The sequence below is a fragment of the Podarcis melisellensis genome, assembly GCF_964234715.1.
Source record: "Podarcis melisellensis genome assembly, chromosome: 4".
Lineage (NCBI taxonomy): Eukaryota > Metazoa > Chordata > Lepidosauria > Squamata > Lacertidae > Podarcis > Podarcis melisellensis.
The window spans coordinates 87,857,077-87,864,918 of NC_138531.1; the positions used below are offsets into that span (position 1 = coordinate 87,857,077).

The 7,842-nt window shown below is 44.1% G+C and overlaps 1 protein-coding gene across 2 annotated transcripts in view; it reads right to left on the reverse strand.

Moving 5' to 3' along the window:
• The window catches only part of AMOTL1 (angiomotin like 1), a 78,968-nt gene extending 73,076 nt beyond the window's left edge, over positions 1–5,892 (reverse strand). For both annotated transcript variants that reach the window (XM_081909618.1, XM_081909619.1), the window contains exon 1: positions 5,700–5,892. The gene's annotated coding sequence lies outside the window, so the exon portion shown is untranslated. The remainder of the gene's footprint in view (positions 1–5,699) is intronic.
• Between the last annotated feature and the right edge of the window lie 1,950 nt (positions 5,893–7,842).

The window sequence follows — 7,842 nt, forward strand, 5'->3', positions numbered from 1 at the left end:
ATTCAAAAACCCCCTCAGCTTGCATTAACTAGCCACACACAAGGCATGCAAGCTGCACCCCCAGTCATTCTTAGACTTCTTATTGGGTGAGCAACACAGCCAAGCAACACAGTTGGAGCCTCCCTCCTCCCTGGCTGGCAGGGAGGGAGGGAGAGGAGCTGCTTCCTTTGAAATTTAAGGGACATCATTTAAGGGACAACCATCAATAAGAGACAGCAGTGGGACATGGCACTGGAATAAGGGACTGTCCCTTCAAATAAGGGACACTTGACAGCTATGCCTAGAAGCAGAAAACTCTGACAATCTGGAGCATGCAAACAATAGCTCGATCAGGGAGAAAAGGTTAATGGAAGCCACTTACACTTCATGCATAAACACCCACACAATGTAGGCTTCTGTGGTACGTGGATTTGAACAATGAAAGAAAAAACAAAGCCTTGTTTTATTTAAGGGTGGCACCCAATTGAGAAACCATAATTAATTTAATTAATTAATTAATATCTGCACAAGTTTTCCTATGGCTAAAACAAACAGCTGTCCAATCCCCACCCTGTGTTCTGAAGAAAAATGTTCTTCAGAGAGGGCTTGCACAATATCACAGCAAGCACATAGAATCATTGAATTGTAGAGTTGGAAGGGACCCAAGGGTCATCTAGTCCAACCCCCTGCAATGCAGGAATCTCAACTAAAGCATCCATGACAGATGGTCACCCAACCTCTGCTTAAAAACGTCCAAAGAAAGATTCCACAACCTCCCGAGGCAGTTCATTCCACTATCGGAACAGCTTTCACTGTCAGAAAGATCTTCCTGATGTTTAGTCAGAATTTCCTTTCTTGTAACTTGAAGCCATTGGTTCGAGTCCTACCCTCCAGAGCAGGAGAAAACAAGCTTGTCCCCTCTTCCATGTAACAGCCCTTGAGATATCTGAAGATGGCTATCGTATCTCCTCTTAGTCTCATCCTTTCCGGGCTAAACATACCCAGCTCCTTCAACTGTTCCTCATACGGGCTTGTTTCTATCTCAAAAGAGGATTTCCTTTCTGTGTTTCCGAGAAGAAATGTCTCTTCTAAAATGGTATTGGTACTTGCTGTCACTGGTGGATCTTAATTGTTTACATTTGAAATAATACTTAAAAAAACCTAGCTGTCCAATTTATTGGAGACATTTTTTAAATTGATAAAAAATAGTTGCTTAATCTAATTTCTGTCAATTCAAAGTTTAGTTGACTAAACACCAAAATTCCTTCCTCCCTTCCTTTGTATCAAAGTTACAGTAGTGTGTGGATTATTTTTCTAGTTGCATTTTTAAAAAACCACTAATCTTTAAGAACTGGATGCTGGGGAACAAAGGTCAGCTAAGCTCTTAGCCTGGAATGTCTCCAGTTTAAAATAATCTGCTGCTGCATGTATTTCCCTGGACAGGAACAGCTGTGCCAGAATTGTTTTAGCCTTTATGCACCCCACTAGATTTGCACATTGTCCAGAGGAAAAATAAATAAAAGGAATAAGCAAAGACCAGCTTACACAAGCAAGAGAATTTATGGGGCTGGAACACAACCTCATACACCTCTTATTTTGCACAAAGGTTATGGACTCTCAGTTACTTATTGTGATCCACATTGGGATTTGATCCTTTTGGAAGAACCTGGCAGCTGATCTCACATAGTAGCAGATTGCTGTGCTCTTTAAATTCATCTCCAACATCCTATTCCTTGTAGTCTGCTTTGATCCTTAATTCTCATTGAAAATGTGCCACCATGGTGCTTTTTTAGTTTTCCAAGGTCTGAAATACCCCAGATTTAGAGTTGGCACACACACAAAAAAATTATATTTTTCAAAACCTGTCTAAAATATGTACTCTAAAAATACCTCTGTACTTTTAGTTGAGCATAAATATCAATTTTCCGGCCTATAAACTCCAGTGGTGGTTTGAAAATATACAACCACCTATGTTTTGTGTGTAGTGCAAAGTGGTTTGTGTTCTATCAGGGAACTAAACTGGATACTTATTTTTTGGGCCAGTTTCCCACCTCCTGAGTTTCTTTGTCGGCTTGCTTAATTTTAACAAGGCTGGATATTTTTCTCATTTTAATTAAGGTACCATGGCTGGCTGGGTCTAGTTAAAGTAGTGCTGCCTGGGGCTGATGGGAGTTGTAGTCCTAAACATCTGGAGGGCACCAGGTTGGGAAAGGCTGACCTACAGCTACAGGACACATGTACACTAAAGGGACTGGATGGGGGTTTGATTTCTACTCCATTCTTGGAAACCACCATGCAATACTTGGTACAAGGCAAGGCGCAAAGGCAACTGGCTCCATTTTGTTCGGTTCCATTGAACAAGTCTGTTTCTTGTTCCAGACAGAACATGAAATGTTGAACTGCTAGTCGTTCAGTCAAATAGGGATTCTGAGATGGTGTCTTAATTTTTTGGTGTGGCCATGTGTCTTACTTTAGAGAGGATAGTCCTCTGTTTAAAGGTGTTCTTTATTTGAACAGCTGTTCAAGTCCTGTTTACAGATAAAGAACCCTAAGAAGAGAAAGCAGATTATCCATCTTCGGTTAGCATTTAAATAAATAAATAATAAATAATAAAATACTTACTTCCAAGCCACTCTGGGCGGCTTCCAACAGGATATTAAAAACACAATAAAACTTCAAACATTTAAAACTTCCCTAAACAGAGCTGCCTTCAGATGTCTTGTTAAAGTCAGATAGTTGTTTATTTCCTTGACATCTGGTGGGAGGGAATTCCACAGGGCTGGCACCACTACCGAGAAGGCCCTCTGCCTGGTTCCCTGTAACCTCACTTCTTGCAGCGAGGGAACTGCCAGAAGGCCCTTGGAGCTGGACCTCAGTGTTTGGGCTGAATGATGGGGGTGGAGACACTCCTCCAGGTATACTGGTCCGAGGCGTTTGGACAACAGATAGAGCAGATGTACAAGCCACCTAGTCACTGTAGGTAGTATTTAACTAAATGATTCCACTAGTGCAAGTAGTTTTTGCTGCACTGTGGAACATTCCCGCTTCCTCTCCCAGTGTGCCTCCTGCACACTTCACAGATCTGCTCCAGAGGATTTAGGGGAAATGCCACAACAGAATTAGGGAGCGCTGGCTTCCGCCGCTAGGGCAATTGGCAGACCAACTCAGCATTACAAAGATGTCTGCAAATGTGACATGAAGGCTGGCAACATCAACCCTGTCCTGTGGGAAAACCTTGCAGACAACTGCAGTGCCTGGAGAAAGGTAGTCAGGAGCTGCATCCACAGCAAGGACCAGAGGAGGAATGACCACTGGGAGGAGTGCAGACAGAAGAAACACCATGGTGCACCTGCAGTGGCACAACCGGACACCTTTCTCTGCCCCAGCTGCAACAAAACATGTCTCTGCCATATCAGTCTCTACAGCCGCTGCAACCGTCCAACAGCTTGACCTCAGCGCCAAAGGTGCACTCCTCCATTGTCTCCCAAGATGGACTGATGCCAACACAACAGGAAGAAGAGAGCACAGTTAAAACTCCTTGTGTTCGCAGTACTGTTTAGTTGGATACCACCCAATATTCCGCTAAAAGGCTCCCTTTTCCTGTCACCTCACACCCAGTTACCCTGGCGCCATCCGTCTCCCCAGGTCAAAGGACTCCTCTCAGTTGGCCCATCAACCCCTTTTGTCATGTTAACAGATTTGCTCTTCACTAAGCCAGCCAGACTGGTTTGTAAAACCAGCCCAGGGATTCCCTGTCTGGCACAGCTCTGAAGCTTGTTGTTGTTGTTGTTTAGTCATGTCCGACTCTTCGTGACCCCATGGACCAGAGCATGCCAGGCACTCCTGTCTTCCACTGCCTCCCACAGTTTGGTCAAACTCATGCTGGTCACTTCGAGAACACTGTCCAACCATCTCATCCTCTGTCGTCCCCTTCTCCTTGTGCCCTCCATCTTTCCCAACGTCAGGGTCTTTTCCAGGGTGTCTTCTCTTCTCATGAGGTGGCCAAAGTATTGGAGTCTCAGCTTCCGGATCTGTCCTTCAAGTGAGCACTACTTTCATCCCTATCCCGACTAATCAAAATCCTAACAATTATTACTTTCTAGGGTTTAGGTGGGTTCTCCCCAAAATCTACAACAGTATTTATACTACACTATTTCTAAATTAGGGGGGACGCGGGTGGCGCTGTGGGGTAAACCACAGAGTCTAGGACTTGCTGATCAGAAGGTCGGTGGTTCGAATCCCCATGACGGGGTGAGCTCCCGTTGCTCGGTCCCTGCTCCTGCCAACCTAGCAGTTGACAGCACGTCAAAGTGCAAGTAGATAAATAGGTACCGCTGTGGTGGGAAGGTAAACGGCGTTTCTGTGCACTGCTCTGGTTTGCCAGAAACGGCTTAGTCACACTGGCCACATGACCCAGAAGCTGTACGCCGGCTCCCTCAGCTAATAAAGCGAGATGAGTGCTGCAACCCCAGAGTCGTCCACAACTGGACCTAACAGTCAGGGGTCCCTTTACCTTTAAATTCCAATAATGGAATTCAAATTGTCACACAATAAAGCACAATATAAGAAATAAAATAATAAATACAATTAAAAATCAATATGACTATTCAATGGGATGGAAGTGCTACTGTGGCAAGTGATTAATTTCATTGTAAGCGGCAGCTTGCAAGGATGATTTGGGGGGGAATGACATTGTATGCGTGATATCCTGATGTTATGCATGTGAGCATCATGCCTCCCTCCCTAAGCTGGGCAGAAGCTTCCTGGACTTTGAGAAGGAGGCCCAGACTAATTTGCAGGAACATTTAAGGGATCAGTCTAGTCCACTGACCGCATGCCAGTGATGTGCTACCTCTCATCTTCAGTCACACTACAGATCACCTGAAGGAAGCTTGCAACTACTGGTAGTCTGCAGACTGAAGATTGGAAACCCCTGACATTATCCATATGATTTGTTCTGAGAAAGGCTGAGAGAGGTAAAGCTTCTCACTGATTCCAAACCTGATCCGTGGAGACCTTCACTCTCAACCAGCCTTGTGCCCTGATGCTTCCTCTAGCTGGCTCTATCAGATGGGAATGGATGTCCCATGATCTCCGTGGAGCTTCTAGATGGGGTAAGCAGTGCCGGACAGCAAGCATAATCTCAGAAAAGGCAAGCATCCCCCTTTCTCTCACAGAAGTAGGAGAGCATCTGCGAAGATGACACTTGTCTTTTGCAGCTTGTAACATACTTATATTCCAAAGAAGTGGCTCTCCAATTAATTGGGGGCACCTTTTTCCTTGATTGAAACACTTTGAAAGGTTTAATCAAACTGATTCATCAACCAAACATTGTAGCCCTAATTATAATGTTCCACAGATAAGTCTCCACATTAAAGACAGATTCATTGGTAAGCCCTGGCTCAAACGATCCACACACTGCATGTGTGTCTTTTTGATTCTCAAATAAATTCTCAATTTGAAACAAATAAAAAAGGCAACCATAACAACATCCTAAGACTCCATCTCCAGCAGTCAAGGGTATTTCAGGATGCCAATCTGTTTTTCATATGCGGAATTGCACAAAATACTTTCTTTGAGGCTTTTCTTCCCAAACTGCCTTCTGAAAAGCAAAGCTAAAACTCTTGTGTTTTGCCATGCAACAACCCTAAACACATCGACCTCAATCAGCACTAGAAACCCTTGTAATAAATGCAAAACGACAAAGAGCAAAATCTTACCTGTACACTGTCGACTCTCCCTTTGACGCTTTACGAAGCACAAGGCTTGCCCCCTTGCAAATTGCGTGTTTCTTTATCCGGTGATGACTCTCTCGAAAGTATGTGGCTGTTGTCTGGACTTGCTTAAGGTTTGTATAGGGAAATGACTGGAATTCTACTGTTCTTGCATTTTCAAAGAGCTTCAAAAGGCTCCTCCAAGCCTCCCAACCAGCACAATAAATACTGGGAGTATCTGAAGCGCATATTCATTGTCCTCCAGAATATATAATTAACTTTGGAAAATTAAACAATTGCAATGCAGCTGGAAAGATGGAGGAGACAAAAGCACCAATTGTTTAAATCCCTGTATATGAGCTTTTCAGGGACATCTACTTTGCCCACATTGGAGGCGCTTTGGCCCCATCCAGAAATTCCCGACTGTGCAAATCAAGTTAGAGCTTGAGTTGTACAACATACTAGCCTCTCCCTAGCGCAAATGCAGCCTTGCCCCAGGGATTCGACAATTGTCTGTGATACATTAATACAGGCAGAGGCAAACTCAGGCCTCCAGATGTTTTGGGACTACAACTCCCATCATCCCTAGCTAACAGGACCAGTGGTCAGGGAAGATGGGAGTTGTAGTCCCAAAACATCTGGAGGGCAGAGTTTGCCTATGCCTGCACTAGTATTTCCCATCCCAGTGACCAGTGACCATCTAAGTGTACCAGTTAGTAGTCCAGTATAGTAAGAGAAGCTGGCTGTTTCTATTCCAAGCATTCAGTGTGGAATAATTATGCTTTGCTCCCTCACTTTTTTTTATGGAGCATCTGCTCAAGTTAATAAGCAAAGCATCCTACACTCAATTGGGTGCTTCTCTTTCCAAATAGCATTGTCTTCTATCCGTTTCTTTTCTCTTCCTCCACTTAAATTGCAGCCAGAAGAGCAATCATAATCAGCAGTGCAGTGAGAAAGCTGGGAGTATTTAACACTTAAAATCTCCACAACACTTGGTATTGGGGAAAGGGGACTGCCTACCTGGCTACAGAGTGTGAGACTTTGGAAGCAGAATTGCTATTCTACTTCCAGCTTACTGCAGAACAGCAGTGATTATGTACTGCTAAATCCCCCACTTCCAGAAGCACCTGCTAAGTCTTACAAAGTTCTTGCTAAGTCCTTAAGAGGCAACACTGGTAGACTGGAGTTGCATTAATGCTCTTTTAGCCCTGACCCCCGAGATCATGCAAACTCTTCAGTGTGTGTGTATGCTCTTGTGTGATTAAAGTACGCTTCTGCAGAAGGAAGTCTTGCGTATCTGTGGAGACTCCTTGCACAATTGAGAACCCTGATCTTCCAGGGTGCTCAATCATTCAGGGAGCTTCATTCATCTACAAGTCTTCCTGTTGCAGTTGAATTATGCATGGGGCTGGAAAGAGTGCTTCCAAACTATCTCTATTTTCGAGTAGGATTCAATTACATACTGGCATATTCAGGTTATGAAATTAGCTGATTGGGAGATATTGTGCTAATTCCTTTTGTGATAAGGAATTTTAGGGGGAAATGCAGTGGATAGTATGGGCCAACCCTTGCCCCCCCTCCCCAAAAACAATTCAGGGTGGATGCTCATTAAATAGTCAATGAAGTCTAATTGCCCTGCTCAATTAACAGGACACCTAGAAGTGTCCTCACTAAACCTGTGTCACCTCTAAGGGCAGTAATGACTAAGGAGGAAAATGATTTTGCTGTTACTGCCCCCATAGTGCTGCTTGCCATTTTCGCAGCAGCACCACTACCAAATCCCTCCATGCAAGTCATAATAGTTATTGCGAACAGTAAACAACCTTGCAAATATGGAAATTTTCCTGTTCCACCTTGGCTTCTCCCCTCTGGGCTTGCAAGTTATTATCCACGTAAGCTTCCCTCCTCCTACGCAGTAACGATGACTCCCTGGATCATTTGGTTGGGACATCAGTTACAATGCAGAATGGGTTGCAACACCTTACAAAGAGCTTCTTCACACCAGCAAAGCAAAGTTTTCCTTAGTGTGAAAGGGTTTCTATTATGAACTTGTACCCCTGTCATTTCAGGATTCAGCTTGTTTGTCTACATCCAGCCCATCCCTGCTTCAAAGCACTGGTCTAACACCTCAACCACCTCTCCCAATTCA